Source organism: Antechinus flavipes, chromosome 2 (assembly GCF_016432865.1).
Source record: "Antechinus flavipes isolate AdamAnt ecotype Samford, QLD, Australia chromosome 2, AdamAnt_v2, whole genome shotgun sequence".
Classification (NCBI taxonomy): domain Eukaryota; kingdom Metazoa; phylum Chordata; class Mammalia; order Dasyuromorphia; family Dasyuridae; genus Antechinus; species Antechinus flavipes.
Genome location: NC_067399.1, coordinates 195,090,972 through 195,109,335, shown reverse-complemented (window position 1 = coordinate 195,109,335; position 18,364 = coordinate 195,090,972).

Sequence of the window (18,364 nt, the reverse complement as noted above, 5' to 3'; positions counted from 1 at the left end):
ACCCCTTACCGAATCTTCCTGCTTGCCTATTTTTATAGGCATTTTTATAGTCTACGGGGACTCCTCCACCAAACTCACAGATCCCATCAATTGAGCTACTGTGTAGGGCCTCACATTGGGTACCAAATGTTGTGTACTCCACACTGGGGTGCCAAAATATACCATTAGGACTAGATCTCTGGAGGATCTCGGGACCAGCCTGAGACCTTGGTCTTAGTGGAGAAGTGATGAGATGGGACTCACATGGAGGGTCAAAACATGGAGTCCATTTATTCCAAATTCTCTCACCCTTATATACCCTAATACCCTTATATAACCAAAGCAACACAGGGCATGCGCAAACTACATACTGTGCATGCCGGACCACATAAACAACTTGCAATTGTATGTAGTTTGCCACCTGGTATCAACCTACTTCAATCTCAACAGGTTGTCACTGCCCTCTGACTTCTCAGGAAGGCCGAGAGCCCTTAGCGGAGATAGGGAGCAGTTCCCCTCTGGGTTGAAGGGTCTTATATCTCACCCAGAGTTCCCCCACTATCTATGGCTCTCTACAGGTGAGTTTTTGATCTGTTGCTAGACGCATGTGTCTGTCTGTTTCTTTTGGCATTTCTGTTGTTGCTGACCTTCCTAATAGACATCTTTATTTGTTAAGAGTTACCTATTCTGATTAGTGGGAACACAAATGGTTGGGGTAATAGATAGTCAGAGTCGGGGGTACAAAACCCCAATTTGTATGCTGAATAAGCTCAACAGACTCCAGGCTGTGGTTGAAATAATTAACCTGATGACAAAGACACTGGATTTGTTAGTAGACCAGTCCACACAGACTAAAGAAGAGTACTCCAGCATAGATTGGTATTGGTACTTGTGGGCTGAAGAAGATAAAGTTTGTGGGAAATTAAATTTTTGCTGTGTGAAAACTGATATTAATGGACAAGTAGTGAAAGACATCAGAAAATTGGCCCATGTACTATTCCAGACCTGGTCCTCCTTAATGTGAGCTATGATCTGGGGTTTATCACCAGGTGATGGCAGGCATCAAGGGGCGGGATTCAGTCATGTGAGGAGTTCACAATAGCCATTCTTTTTGATAAAGGGTAGATTTATTTGGGAGAATAGGTTGCAGACAAAATGAGGGGATGTGGTGGATCCCAGGAATAGTGAATGTGAAGTGGAATTTGAAGAGCATATGAAAGACAAGTTCTCCCATGAGGTGGGAGAAAGCCCTGCTCCTGAAGAGTATTTAGCAAAAAATTTCATCTTAAGTGGATTTTTTAAAGCACATTTGGGAAATGTAGCCTTGGGGGTTGCTAAGGTGCAAATTGAAGAAGGAGGGTCAGGGAACTAGGTGGCTAAACAGGTCCTAGACCTGCCTAAAGATCCCATCAAGTTAGTCTGGGAAAACTTAACTTCTTAACTTACGGTAATAAGACAGTCTGGGAACGCGAAATTTCCATTGAGATTGTTTCAAATGTTGTGTCTGTCTTTAAAGATGCTAACTAGATTGGAAACAGGATGGAGGAATTAATAACTGACTGATTTTAATTTGGATAAGGGTTACTGTCCCACATACCTGGTAACTTCTTATCCTTAGCTCTCATAAAATGCTTCTAATAGTATTTCTTTGTCAAATTCCCCAATGTACAATCTAGCTATTGCTATATATATTTTTTCTTATTTATACCTTATTCCACCCCCACTGTCTACATTATGTTTAGCATCTTCTTTCTGGAATACATTAACTCAATTTTAGCCTAGATGAGGAAAATTTTTTGCAGAGAAAATTCCATATGGAATTGATTTTATTCCAACATTTCATGAACTGGATTGATTTCCAACAGTGAAGGAACTGGAAGGGATGAAGGCCTAGAGACACAAATGGGAATATCCAGTTTAAAACAATTTTACTGATCACTTTTATTATTTTTACAAACATCTGCAAGGAAGTAGAACTTTGTCATTTGACATTCCATGCAATACTGTTATGTTTCTAAATAAATTCAGAAGGGCTAAGAGAAAAGTAAAAGTAATACAACAAATTAAAGAAAAGTTTTAAAGTCTTTGTGATGTTAGGATGCTTCTAAAAACATTTTTTAAACAAAAATAGCAATGATTTTAATATCCATATACTTATGTTGCTTTTAGGAAGTTGAGTGGTCTGGGAGAAAGTGCTATTATCCTTAGAAATGTCTTACAGAATTATAAAATCTCTTGTGTATTTTATATAAACTCTAGTGTTCCTTGTCCCAACACTCTAATTGGCACTAGCAAGTCAGAGCAAAGACATACTTCCCTTTCTCCTGATTCTGGGAGCTACTTCTGAGGGATTGGGATATCTTTCTAATAGTTAAGTGGCACAATCAATCACTGGTTTAAATTAATAATTTTTAAAATCAATCATTTCAATGATTAGTATCCTTATATCAGTTTGAACTATTAATATCAATTAACTTTTTTTTTTCCTGAGGCAATTGGAATTAAATGACTTGCCCAAGGGTCACACAGCCAGGAAGTGTTAAGTGTCTGAGGTCAGATTTGAACTCAGGTCCTCCTGACTTAAGGGCTGGTGCTCTATCCACTGCACCACCTAGCTTCCCCTATCAATTAACTTTTTACAAAAGGATATTTACTAAGAAGCTATTCAAGAATATTATTGTTCTGTAAGAAATGACCAGCAGGATGATTTCAGAGAGGCTTGGAGAGACTTATATGAACTGATGCTGAGTGAAATGAGCAGGACCAGAAGATCATTATATACTTCAACAACAATACTATATGATGATCAATTCTGATGGACCAAATCAGTTCCAATAGAGCAGTAATGAAGTGAACCAGCTACACCCAGCGAAAGAACTCTGGGAGATGACTAAGAACCATTACATAGAATTCCCACTCCCTCTATTTTTGTCCGCCTGCATTTTTGATTTTCTTCACAGGTTAATTGTACACTATTTCAAATACTGATTCTTTTTTATTTTTTTATATAGCAAAATAACTGTTTGGACATGTATACTTATATTGTATTTAATTTATACTTTAACATATTTAATATGTATTGCAACCTGCCATGGGGGGAGGGTGTGGGAGGAAGGAGGGGAAAAGTTGGAATAAAAGGTTTTGCAGCTGTCAATGCTGAAAAATTACCCATGCATATAACTTATAAATAAAAAGATATAATAATTAAAAAAAAAAAGATATACCCCCAGAACTAGGGCTACAATGTCTGTTATATCTCAGTCTCTAAAGAAAGTAAGTTTAAAATGATTGCAGTGGCTACAAAGTATCAGGTTCACTCCTAAGTGTGCCCATAGCTCATAGATAATGTCACTCTCATGCATGCAGGACATGGCGTTTCAGCTACTATCAGAAAGTTCCTGATAGTCTCCTTGAGGCTGCTCTCTTAATCTAGATGCCTGCCAGTTCTTGTGGCTCTTCCAACCTTTTAAAATCTCATAAAGAACTATACCAAAGGAAAGAACACAAACAGGATGCCCCACTCTAGACACAGGTTTGTCTAGGAAGACATGCATTCGCCAGTGGTCCCATTTCAAGGAGCAGTACCTCTTCTCATGATGGGCTAGTTTCTTCATGTACGCATTCTTAGTTCTAACTCAGCAGCCACAAAAAAGATCATTCCTCTACTATGCAGTAAGCCCATGGGGAACAGTCAAAAAATATCAATGCATGTTCTGAAATGGAAAGCTATGCTTCTTTATTCTGTTGCGGTGTGGGGTATAGATCCCAAAAGTACTCTGAGGTTATGGGCTGGTGTGGGGAGTCATCCCAAAAGAATTTGCAGGCATAGACCTCCAAATCAAGGGGCAAAGATTTTATTATGTTGCTAAGAGCTGCCTAAATTCCAAGAGGAGCTTAGCACTCCAAAAGAATTACTTAGAAGAAGAAAGAATCCATGAGTCATGGAGGTGGGAGGGTGAGACCATGCCTTGCCAAGCTAACCCTAAAAGATATCTGCTAAGGATCTCTAGATCCTTACAATATCTATAGATCCTTACAATACAAACAGATCTTTATAGAGTTAATATAACCTCAGGGTTTGACATCATAACTTAGCTTTCTGATTGGATAAATAAAGATGGGATTTCTAAAGACCCCCATCTGAAGTGAAAGTGTAATGTAAAGTCCACTTGAACAAAAGACCTACTCAAGGACAAAATGCCCCTGTAAGGATACTTGCAAAGAAGTCCTCCTGTGCTTGCCTCAGGGAGTATTACTGTGCTTCCAGCTTTCTCTACTAATTCCCACTTTGCCATCAAGGAACTCCATTCCACTTTATACATTTCCAGATGAAGGCTCACAGAAAGTCCACATGCACCCTCACTAGGTAATCTCTATCTTCTACCTCTATCATTACATTAGAGTTAAAAGAAACCTCAGAGCCATCTAATTTAATCCACAATTACAATCCACAATAATCTATTTGCCAAATAGATTTTTCTGTCTTTGTATAAAGATTTCCCCTAAAGGAAGACCTGTTACCTACTGAGATACCAGGATAATGATTTCATATCAGTTTAATCAATTAACATCAATTAGCTTTTTACATAAAAATATTTACTAACATACTATAGCAAGAAAATGATACACTCCCAGAACTGGGCTATAATCTCTCAACTATATCTCCGATCCTAAGGAGAATAGGTCAAAATGAATGAGGTGATTACAAAGCATCAAACTTACTCTAAAGTGTGCCTCATCGCTGGCCTTTTATCTGCCTCTTCTGAGAGAATGGGATTATGGGTTTTCTCCCATTGTGCTCTCTGGCCCAATAAGCTTTAAGGGAGGTGAGTTAAAAAGTGTACTTTGTGAAGCTAGCATACTTGTGGACTCCAATGAGTAAAGGTGTGAACACAAGCCTTGTATTGATTAGTTCTACTTAGTACCTTGTTTCAGGTTCTGGCCAAAACATCTTCTTGTAAGATTAGATCAACTCTAATTAGTTAGCAGTTAGTAAGGATTCCAACACCAATTGGACAATACTCTATCAGTATATGCTTGGAGAAAGAATGGCCCTGCCCACTATGCTACAGGCTTGATTTGTTGTATAGGAGATTGGGTGAAGGAGTTGGTGGGTGGAGTGAGAGAGCCAGAGACACTCCTAGCCGGAATTGTGTGGAGACTTGCCTCACTTCGTATTGCCATTCTGTTCACATCCACAAAGAATAAAGTTCAAGGACTTTTGCTGCTCCTGACTCAGGCTGATTCTAAAATATCAAGTGTGCAAACGCGGTCATCACAATAAACAATCACAACCATGAATGTGAATGGGATAGAGACATCCACTGTGTGTCTACTGGATGGTAGACTGGATTAGAAAGAAGAATCAGAATAGAGGTGCAGGGTATTTTCAGATGTAACCAATGTATTGATTTATTTTATCTACTCTTGTTTACTTGCTGTTACTTGAACATGACAATTTACCTCTGACTCTGTGCCTTTGCACTCAGTCTCTCCTATATCTAAACTGTTCTTCCTAATCTCATATCTTTCTTTTCTTCCTTCAGTACTCAGCCTAAATCTCAATTTCCGAAGTAAACATTTCTCTATCTTCCTAGCTGCTAGCATCTTTTCTCTGAGATTAATTTCCACATAGTCTCTATATATTTTGAATGTATATAGTTATTTACATGTTGCCTTCTCCATTAAAATATGAGTTTCTTTTTTTTAATTTAAATTTTATTTTATTTAATAATAACTTTGTATTGATAGAACCCATGCCAGGATAATTTTTTTTACAACATTATCCCTTGCACTCGCTTATGTTTCGTTTTTTCCCCTCCCTCCCTCCACCCCCCCCAAGATGGCAAGCAGTCCTATATATGTTAAATATGTTGCAGTATATCCTAGATACAATACATATTTGCAGAACCGAACAGTTCTCCCGCTGCACAGGGAGAATTGGATTCAGAAGGTAAAAATAACTCGGGAAGAAAATCAAAAATGCAAATAGTTCACATTCATTTCCCAGTATTCCTTCTTTGGGTGTAGCTGTTTCTGTCCATCATTTATCCATTGAAACTCAGTTAAGTCTCTTTGTCATAGAAATCCACTTCCATCAGAATACATCCTCATACAATATCATTGTCGAAGTGTATAATGATCTCCTGGTTCTGCTCATCTCACTTAGCATCAGTCCATGTAGGTCTCTCCAAGCCTCTCTGTATTCATCCTGCTGGTCATTCCTTACAGAGCAATAATATTCCTTAACATTCATATACCACAATTTACCCAGCCATTCTCCAATTGATGGGCATCCATTCATTTTCCAGTTTCTAGCCACTACAAACAGGGCTGCTACAAACATTTTGGCACATACAGGTCCCTTTCCCTTTTTTAGTATCTCTTTGGGGTATAAACCCAATAGAAACACTGCTGGATCAAAGGGTATGCACAGTTTGATAACTTTTTGGGCATAATTCCAGATTGCTCTCCAGAATGGCTGGATTCGTTCACAACTCCACCAACAATGCATCAGTGTCCTTTTATCTGCCTCTTCTGAGAGAATGGGATTATGGGTTTTCTCCCATTGTGCTCTCTGGCCCAATAAGCTTTAAGGGAGGTGAGTTAAAAAGTGTACTTTGTGAAGCTAGCATACTTGTGGACTCCAATGAGTAAAGGTGTGAACACAAGCCTTGTATTGATTAGTTCTACTTAGTACCTTGTTTCAGGTTCTGGCCAAAACATCTTCTTGTAAGATTAGATCAACTCTAATTAGTTAGCAGTTAGTAAGGATTCCAACACCAATTGGACAATACTCTATCAGTATATGCTTGGAGAAAGAATGGCCCTGCCCACTATGCTACAGGCTTGATTTGTTGTATAGGAGATTGGGTGAAGGAGTTGGTGGGTGGAGTGAGAGAGCCAGAGACACTCCTAGCCGGAATTGTGTGGAGACTTGCCTCACTTCGTATTGCCATTCTGTTCACATCCACAAAGAATAAAGTTCAAGGACTTTTGCTGCTCCTGACTCAGGCTGATTCTAAAATATCAAGTGTGCAAACGCGGTCATCACAATAAACAATCACAACCATGAATGTGAATGGGATAGAGACATCCACTGTGTGTCTACTGGATGGTAGACTGGATTAGAAAGAAGAATCAGAATAGAGGTGCAGGGTATTTTCAGATGTAACCAATGTATTGATTTATTTTATCTACTCTTGTTTACTTGCTGTTACTTGAACATGACAATTTACCTCTGACTCTGTGCCTTTGCACTCAGTCTCTCCTATATCTAAACTGTTCTTCCTAATCTCATATCTTTCTTTTCTTCCTTCAGTACTCAGCCTAAATCTCAATTTCCGAAGTAAACATTTCTCTATCTTCCTAGCTGCTAGCATCTTTTCTCTGAGATTAATTTCCACATAGTCTCTATATATTTTGAATGTATATAGTTATTTACATGTTGCCTTCTCCATTAAAATATGAGTTTCTTTTTTTTAATTTAAATTTTATTTTATTTAATAATAACTTTGTATTGATAGAACCCATGCCAGGATAATTTTTTTTACAACATTATCCCTTGCACTCGCTTATGTTTCGTTTTTTCCCCTCCCTCCCTCCACCCCCCCCAAGATGGCAAGCAGTCCTATATATGTTAAATATGTTGCAGTATATCCTAGATACAATACATATTTGCAGAACCGAACAGTTCTCCCGCTGCACAGGGAGAATTGGATTCAGAAGGTAAAAATAACTCGGGAAGAAAATCAAAAATGCAAATAGTTCACATTCATTTCCCAGTATTCCTTCTTTGGGTGTAGCTGTTTCTGTCCATCATTTATCCATTGAAACTCAGTTAAGTCTCTTTGTCATAGAAATCCACTTCCATCAGAATACATCCTCATACAATATCATTGTCGAAGTGTATAATGATCTCCTGGTTCTGCTCATCTCACTTAGCATCAGTCCATGTAGGTCTCTCCAAGCCTCTCTGTATTCATCCTGCTGGTCATTCCTTACAGAGCAATAATATTCCTTAACATTCATATACCAGCCATTCTCCAATTGATGGGCATCCATTCATTTTCCAGTTTCTAGCCACTACAAACAGGGCTGCTACAAACATTTTGGCACATACAGGTCCCTTTCCCTTTTTTAGTATCTCTTTGGGGTATAAACCCAATAGAAACACTGCTGGATCAAAGGGTATGCACAGTTTGATAACTTTTTGGGCATAATTCCAGATTGCTCTCCAGAATGGCTGGATTCGTTCACAACTCCACCAACAATGCATCAGTGTCCCCATTTTCCCGCATCCCCTCCAACATTCATCATTAAAATATGAGTTTCTTGAGATCAAAGACTGTTTTTGTCTTTCTTTGTATCCTTAGGACTCAGCACAGTGCTTAACAAATAGCAAATGCCTAATAAAGGGCTTTTTGATTGAATGATTGATACAAGAGGAAGGAGTGTATGAGGGAGGAGGAAGTTAGAAGTCAGTGGTGATGGAAGAAAGAAGAAAAAAAAGGAAAACTGTCAATTAAACATTTAAAAAACACAGAAAAGAGAGCAAAAACATAATTCAGAAAGGGACATGGCTAAAAAGATAAAGTTTGTAACTGGTATAAAACTTAATATACATTTTTTAAAAAATTATATGTAACAAAATCATATTGCATGGACAATTCTCTTTTCCATTTTTTGTACATTGAAACATTTGTGATTGTTAATATTTAGGTTTGTAATAAAAAGAAAATTCAAGCAAAACAAAATAAAATTAAGAGTATAACAGATAAGATGCTCTGAGGGGCTTATCTCATCTCCTTTTTGTCTGATGAGTTGGGTCTCCAGGGGTCATCAGTTACTATGTCTCCACAGGGCTCTGGAGATATCCCTGAGAAGTTTGGGGGTTTCTTTTTTAATGCAAAAGTTCACGAGCCCTCACTGGGGTATTTCCCATCATGATCAATTGAGAATCATTTAGTGGGCAGACTTTAAATGATTTTAGAAAGGGTCATTCATTAAGATAGCATAGTTGGTACAGATCATGCCTGCAAAGTCTTTAACACACAAAGTCCAGAGAAAATTAGGTTCAAACTTAGAATGAACACTTGGCAGAATAATATCTTCTAGCTCCTAGTTATTGAAAATCCTTTTCTCCCCTTTGTGGGATGGTTAGGAAGTTCCCCTTAAGCATAGAGTGAGTAGTTCTTTGTTGGGCTCTGTAGTGCTTTGAATTTACTTCCATCCTGTCCTTGGTTCCCAATATCCGACACTGCCACCAGCTACTGCTGTCTACTTCTGTCTACTGCTATCTCCTGCTATCTCAGGGGAAAATGCCAGAGATGCTGATGGAAAGATAGGAAATCTAAAACTCTTTAAAGCTCAAAAAATTATCCAGCTGAGAGTGGAGGAGGGAAGAAACCAAAACCAAAACTGAAGTATTCTGTTTTCCCTCCACTTCTCTAGCTCTTCTTCTGGGGATTTAGCTGGAATCCCTGTTTTCTTCATTTGCTGCTTGCTGGAATTGGAGTTTTTCCTATCTGTTCAAAAAACTTGGGGTCTGTGCTGGTTTGTTTTATAGAAACCCAGCAGGCATGACATAAGTTTCTTCAGTCAATCTGAATACTATTCCTCTCAATATAACTCCAGCTCCTGCAAGGATATTTTGAACATTTGCTGTATGTCTTTTTCCTTCCATGATCTTTAAAATATCATAGTGGCTAAACAAATACATCTACCATTCTTTAAGTGATGTGAATTCATCAAAGTTTAGCTGAATGATTTCTTTAGTTATTTTAAGGAATTAATGAATCTCTATTTGCCAATTTGTCTTATTCGTTTTTAGTTGCTTATTTCAGTTGTGTCCAGCCCTTTTTGACCACATGAGGCTTTTCTTGGTAGAGATACTGGAGTGGTTTAAATGTTCCTTCTCCAGCTCATTTCACAAATGAGGAACTGAGGCAAAAAGGGTTAAGTGACTTGCCCAGAGTCACAGAGCTATTAAGCATCTAAGGCAAGATTTGAACCCAGGAAGATGAGTATTCCAGACTCCAGGCTCAGCACTCTCACTTCACTGCTCTTTCTGATGCACAGGTTCTTCTACTTTGTGGATCAAATAGTGAACAGTTCTGCCTTCTCCACAGTTGGTTATCCTAATTTTATCTAACTAACAACAATCCTATTGATGGGGGCTGAGTAAGACCTCTAGGTTTTTGGTAGCAAGGAGTAGCAAGAGTGCTAGAATTACTACTCTTAGCTACTCCCAAAGGCAGGCATGGAGGGATCACTGATAAGATTATAACAGGACTTTTTGATTTTGATTAGACCTTTTGTTGAAGTGAACTTTATTACAGCTCTACCCCAGATGGAACTTTCTGACAGAATTCTTAGCTGAATTTTTTGCATTGACAAAATCATCATAACCACACAGTTACTGTATCTAATCAGAAAGAAATTATAACTTCCAAGGTTATATTTTCCCTTATATAAGAGACTTTACTGTAAATTCCTTGCTAACTCCTTTTAGAGTGCTAAATCCCCCTTTAGGATTAATCCTTCCCCACTAATTCCTTTTTGGGATTAGTCTACTTGCTAACCTCTCACAATAGCTAACACCTATTAGAACCCTAATTCCTTTTAGGGTTATTCCTATAATCCCCCACTTGCCATACCTTAGTGGCATCTCTGCTAGGGAATTTGTCTTTCCCTTTGTTAATTGGTAAAACCTCCTTTCCCTGCTAAAAATCTTTATGGATTTAGCCTGCTCTTAGTAGCCTAAGAAAATCTTTGCCCCTTGATTTGGAGGAGGTCTAAACCTACAAATTCTTTTAAGATACCAGCTTCTAATCTAAATATATTTTTGGCGCATCATATCATACCCCATCACTTTAGGTGTGAGGGATGTAGAAGACCCTTACCCAAAATGACTACTCAGAGATCCCTCAGTAGAAGGCAGAAAAGTTGTTTATTGAAAAAAACCTCCGGAGGATGAGCCGTCCCATCGCAAGATAAGCTCGCGGTAGGAGGGCTAAAGAAGTAGTAAAGATACATAGCTTTTATACAAGAAATTACATCACAAGTAAGAGAGCATTGAGAAGGGGAGGGGGAGGCATCTAATTGGTTGTTGCTATTTGGGGAGATTGGAATGGAAGGTTTCTGTTTCCCTGAAATCTCCTGATTTCTGGGAAACAGAAAGTCAGGCCTTCAGGCTTAATCAAGCAGACAGTGGTCCAGCTAATAGACTAAATATTGATAAATGTCAAATACCAATAAATGTCATTAGTTCAGGTTAAGTAAATATGTTTCTAGCTGGCCAAGGCTCAAGTAGATATGAGCCTGCACATATACAGGTCATAGGGGAGACACAGAAATAATAAAATACAGAAAAAGAATTCATACATTCCTGTAAGTTCTTCACCTTATCTATTCCCCACAGCAGGTAACCTCATCATTTGGTGATTTACCCCTTTACTTCAGTGGCTTGGTACAAGCAGAGTCTGACTGGCCCTTACATCAAAATTATCCATCCTTTCTTTGAATCTCTTCTTTTCCCTTTCAGCTCTCAAAACTAAATGTCTCCTTTTCTGTTGTCCTTAGCTTTCCATAACATTTTTAGTTTAGTCATGTGCCATCCTTTTGATATCTAGAATAGTCTTCTAGCTGCTCCTTACATATGGAATTCCATCTCCTGTCTCCATCTCTTTGTATAGGCAATAGCCTAGCACCCATGACTGCAAGGTCATCCTCACCTTTGCCTCTTAGAATCAATTCCTGGCTTCCTTCTGATCTCTCAAATGCCATTTCCTATATGAGATATTTCCTGACCACCTTCTTAATACTTCTCTCCTGAAATTGCTTTTATTTAATTTGTGTATAATTGTATATAAGTATGTATTGTAAATCTAACTATGTTTAATATATTATTGTAAAATAATTTAGTATATAATTTTTATAAATAATATTAAATAATTTACAAGTAGCATTTTATAGCACTTACTATGTGCCAGGCACTGTGTCAAGTGCTTTATAAATATTATTTCAATTGATTCACGCAACAATCCTGAGAGGCAGGTGCTATTATTATCCCCATTTTACAGATAAGAAAATTGACCCAAAGAGAACTTAATCAACTTATCCAAAGTTATACAAGTAGTAAGTGTCTGAGATCTGATTTCAGAAACTATTTACTGTGCTAATTGCTCCATACACACACACACACACGACATGCATATATCATACATAGGATATAAATTCCTTGAAGCAAACACTATTTCATTTTGGTGTTAGTATCCTCAGTGCCTAGTATAATCCCTGGCACACCTTCAGCCCTTAATAGATGTTTATGGATTTACTGATTCTTTGTTGCCTGCCCCTACTTTCACCTTCTGAAGATACCCTTGTGAAATCCAAGTTAGTCAATGTATTCTTTGTACATTTGTCTTTTATAATCATAGCCTTCCTTCAAGGCTCAGCTAATGTAGTCTGAGGAGGATGCACAGATAATTTACCAATAACCTTAGATTTTAAAAAGAAAATGCAGGAGAACATGCTAATTAGCTAGATGTTTAAGGAGGTAGTCTGGGAAGGAAGAAAAAGATTTTGAAAAGTAAAGGTAGATAAAAAGTACATTTTAGGGGAATAGAGGAATGGTTAATGCAAATGCATAGCAACCAAAGGTAGGGAATGGTGAATAGTCTTGTTTTGCTAGAAGGCAGAGTGAAATATGCCTGGAAAGATAGGTTGACACACTTTAAAAATCAGGCTAAACTATTTGTATTTTATCCTAGAGGCAATAGCATAAAATACAAATTTTCTCCTTGTCAGAAATGTTTCCCTTTGTGGGAAAAACAATTATAGAAGCTTAATATATATTTTTTGTGGAATGAATATTAAATGAATCTTGCCACAAGGTTGGGCTTCAACCTATATCTGCAGGTCTTGGTTTCTGTAAAATGAATTGGATGTTGCATAGAGTGCTTAGTGCTTAATAAATGCATGTTAGACTTTTAGAAGATTGATCAGTTCATCGGTAGAAATTTTTGGGAAGCAAGCCTTAGGGGCTTTATATCTCCCCCAGGAAGACATGGACTTGTTTATTAACACCTCTGTGAGAAATGCTGAAAAGTTGGATTTCCACAGAGTGTTCTAAGCTTAGAGGTAGTGTAGGATAATGGGTACCAATAACCAAGAAGTTTTCAGAATGTGAGAGGTTAAGAAAGGTTAAAATTCCAGAGCAATTAAATGATCAGTAGAAGCCTTAAGCAAACAAGGAATTGGGGAGCTAGAAAAGGACAGGTGGATTCAGCCAATCAGAACCATAATAATAAGAAGAAGAACCAATAAAAAAATGATTTTTAAGAAAATCACAAACTTAAGATAATAGCAGATCTAGCCCAAATTAGTTGGGATCAGTGACCTGAAGTGATCAAATTACTATTGCTTCTTAATAGGCTGATTGAATATTATATAACACACCCTGCAGGAGGAGTCTTCTGCCATTTTTGAACATGGGATGTAGGATGAGGTGGGGGAACATGTTTATACATATTTAGAGGAAACAGATAGTGGGCATATCAGAAAGATTATTAACAAGGAAAGGAATGGACTAATCAAGGGTGGGACTGTGCCAAGTAGTGATTATAAAGCTTCTCTCATTTCTGAACTCAGGGTTCCCTCTTGCCAAAGAGGAACGGACATCACCAACAAAATCCAACAGCAAGAGATACAAAGAGAAATTCCATTCAAAATAATTGTCGACAGCATAAAATATTTGGGAATCTATCTACCAAAGGGAAGTCAGGAATTATATGAGCAAAATTACAAAAACTTTCCACACAAATAAAGTCAGACTTAAATAATTGGAAAAATATTAAGTGCTCTTGGATAGGCCGAGCGAATATAATAAAGATGACAATACTCCCTAAACTAATCTATTTATTTAGTGCTATACCAATCAGACTTCCAAGAAAATATTTTAATGCTCTAGAAAAAATAACAACAAAATTCATAAATAAAAGAATAAAAGGTCGAGAATCTCAAGGGAATTAATGAAAAAAAAATCAAATGAAGGTGGCCTAGCTATACCTGATCTAAAACTATATTATAAAGCAGCAGTCACCAAAACCATTTGGTATTAGCTAAGAAATAGTTAAGATTAAGAATAAGTTAAAGATTAGTTGATCAGTGGAATAGGTTAGGTTCACAAGACAGAATAGTTGATTATAGCAATCTAGTGTTTGACAAACCCAAAGATCCTAACTTTTGGGATAAGAATTCATTATTTGACAAAAACTGCTGGGATAACTGGAAATTAGTATGGCAGAAATTAGCCATGGACCCACACTTAACACCATATACCAAGATAAGATCAAAATGGTCCATGATTTAGGCATAAAGAACGAGATTATAAATAAATTAGAGGAACATAGGATAGTTTATCTCTCAGACTTGTGGAGGAGGAAGAAATTTGTGACCAAAGATGAACTAGAGACCATTACTGATCACAAAATAGAAAATTTTGATTATATCAAATTAAAAGGCTTTTGTATAAACAAAACTAATGCAAACAAGATTAGAAGGGAAGCAACAAACTGGGAAAACATCTTCACAGTTAAAGGTTCTGATAAAGACCTCATTTCCAAAATATATAGAGAACTGACTCAAATTTATAAGAAATCAAGCCATTCTCCAATTGATAAATGGTCAAAGGATATGAACAGACAATTTTCAGATGATGAAATTGAAACTATTACCACTCATATGAAAGAGTATTCCAAATCACTATTGATCAGAGAAATGCAAATTTAGACAACTCTGAGATACCACTACACACCTGTTAGATTGGCTAAGATGACAGGAAAAAATAATGATGAATGTTGGAGGGGATGCGGGAAAACTGGGACACTGATGCATTGTTGGAGTTGTGAACGAATCCAACCATTCTGGAGAGCAATCTGGAATTATGCCCAAAAAGTTATCAAACTGCGCATACCCTTTGATCCAGCAGTGTTTCTATTGGGCTTATATCCCAAAGAAATACTAAAGAAGGGAAAGGGAACTGTATGTGCCAAAATGTTTGTGGCAGCCCTGTTTGTAGCGGCTAGAAACTGGAAAATGAATGGATGCCCATCAATTGGAGAATGGTTGGGTAAATTGTGGTATATAAATATTATGGAATATTATTGTTCCGTAAAAAATGACCAGCAGGATGAATACAGAGAAGCTTGGAGAGACTTACATGAACTAAGGCTAAGTGAAATGAGCAGAACCAGGAGATCATTATATACTTCAACAATGATACTGTATGAAGATGTATTCTGATGGAAGTGGATTTCTTTGACAAAGAGACCTAATTCAGTTTCAATTGATCAATGATGGACAGAAGCAGCTACACCCAAAGAAAGAACACTGGGAAATGAATGTGAACTGTTTGCATTTTTGTTTTTCTTCCTGGGTTAATCTTCTGAATCCAATTCTCCCTGTGGAACAAGAGAACTATTTGGTTCTACACACATATATTGTATCGATGATATACTGCGACATATTTAACATATATAGGACTGCTTGCCATCTAGGGGAGAGGGTAGAGGGAGAAAGGGGGAAAATCGGAACAGAAGTGAGTGCAAGAGATAATGTTGTAAAAAATTACCCTGGCATGGGTTCTGTCAATAAAAAGTTATTATAATAAAAAACAAAACAAAACAAAACAAAAAAAAATAAAATAAATAAATAAATAAACCAAAGAGGAACGGAACTGATTCTGGCCAGAAACTTTAGGACAATTCCTTAAGATTCTTTTTTAATAAATTTTCCTCAATATCTGATTTTCAGTATTAAGAATGTATTTCTAACACCCCTTTGAAGGTAGTAGAACATTTCTTTGGCCAGTTATTTGCTGACCTATTCATATTTCCCTCCCACATTTAATGGTATTTTTTTTTTTTTAGTTACGTGTAAAGATAGTTTTGTTTGTTTTCTTTTGTTTTTAAATAAAGGTTTTTATTTTCAAAATATGTACATGGATAATTTTTTACATTCACCCCTACAAAATCCATATTCTAATTTTTTTCCTTCCTTCCTCCCATTCCCTTCCCCAGTCGGCAATTGATCCAATATATGTAAAACATGTGCAATTCCTCTATACATATTTCTACAGATATCATACTGCACAAGAAAAATCAGATTAAAAAGTAAAAAAAAAAAAAAATGAGAAAGAAAACAAAATGCAAGCAAACAACAACAAAAAGAGTGAAAATACTTTGTTATGATCCAAACTCAGTTCCCACAGTTCCTCTCTCTGGGTGTAGATAGTTCTCATCATCACAAGACCATTGAAACTGGTTTGAATCATCTCATTGTTGATGAGAACCACATCCATCAGAATCGATCATTGTATAATCTTATTGTTACCATGTACTATGATCTGGGTTCTGCTCATTTCACTTAGCATCAGTTCATGTAAGTCTCTCCAGGCCTCTCTGAAATCATCCTCCTGATTATTTTGTAGTGCCAGAGAAACCGAGGCAAGACAGAGATTAGAGTTTTTAATATTTTATTAATGGAAAACCTTGATTAGTCAGCTGAATTGGACTCTGGTCTCAAAGCATTCAGTGATGAGCAAGTAATTTCAGAGACTTTTATAAGCGATCAGAAAAACAAAGGCAAGGGGACAGAGCACTGGAGATTCCAAGAAAGACCATAACTCAGTTGGGCAAGTAGGAAGATCATAAATTCTGATGAGAAGGTACAGGAATTAGGAAGTCTGGGCCAGAAGATGCCCAGGCATTTGAGATAAGCTATCTGAAGTTTTATGACTCTTTGGAATGTAGAGTGGCCAGAATTCTGAGGCCTTAATTCTGTTGGTCTTAATGGCCAGGAAAAAAAGGGGGGGCAGGGTTTGACCTATCATACTAACTCAGGGAAACTGAGATATTATAATTCAGGGAAACTAATGCAGGGAAACTGAGGTATTACAATTTAGGGAAACTGAGGTATTACAATTCAGGGAAACGGAGGCATTTCAGTTTCTTATAGAACAATAATATTATATAATATTAACATACCATAACTTGTTCAGCCATTCCCCAACTATTGGGCTTCCATTTAGTTTCCAGTTTCTTGCCATTACAGAAGGGGCTGCAACAAACTGGATAAAAGGGTATGCACAGTTTGCTAGCCCTCCAGGAATAGTTCCAAATTGCTCTTCAGAATGGTTGGATCCATTCACAACTCTATTGTATCAGTGTTCCAGGTTTCTCACATCCCCTCCTGTAATGTTCTGGTTAGCTTTCTGAAGGTCTCAGGACCAGGCTTGTTTTCAGCTTTACAAATATTATTTCTTGAGAAATATATACCATGAAAATAGCTAGGGATAAAGTCCAAAAGTCTTTGGATAGTCTGTCTCCTTCACACATTCTCTATCTTGAAATCTGTCTGAGTCAGAGAGTTTGAGCTCCAACCTCCAGTTCTCTGTCTTCCCTCCTACCTCTCTGGCTGAGTTTGTCTCCAGTTTATATACTTTATTACAATTACATCATTATAGCATACTGAGTATAAACCAATCATTATATCACTAGGGAACCATTATTTGTTGTAAGATTAAATCAATCATATTGAACTAGAGAACTCACATGCTAAAATAGATAACCATTGTCTTATCAGTTCCATTGAGTTAACACCTTGTAAGATTAATCATATGAGTTCCAGCCCTTTACTCTCCAACATTTATCTCCTTCAACTCAGCCTCAGTGAGGGAACCCACCTGAGGGACAAACAGTCCCATTTATCTAGAAAGAACTATGCTAAGGGCCTCTGTCCACTGGAATATTCTTTTCCAGTGTTACCCTCTCTTTATCATCACCTATTTCTTTAACGAGACTTTATACCTATCAGGATTTCTAACCTTACTTCCCAATCCCTATAATTAAACCTCTTTTATCAATCTAGGTTTTCAGCTCTGTAAATTCCTTTACAGAGAATCTTTGCGCTATCAGAAAGGAGTTCCCCCAAACTCCCTACCCTTGCCTCGAATCCCAACGGGGTGAAAGGGAGCCAAACCTCTCTATTTGGTTCCCTGATCCCCAAACCTGCCACTAGACCTTATCATTTACCTCCCTGACCACCAGAAACCCTAATCTCATTTTGGTTCCCTAAATCTAGACCTTATCAATATCATTTGACCATTTATCAACTGGAGAATGGCTTGCTATTCATTTATTACTGAGCATGAGTTTCAGCATCTAAAAGGCTTTTTGATTGGTTCAAGTTATTTTGGGCCTTCCTCTTTGTATAGAATCTTTCAAGTTATCCTCAACTCTCTCAAATCTGTCCTAAAGATATAACCTTCCAATAACCTAAAGAAAAATGTTAAAACTCCTTGAGGACAGGAGCTGTCTTTAGC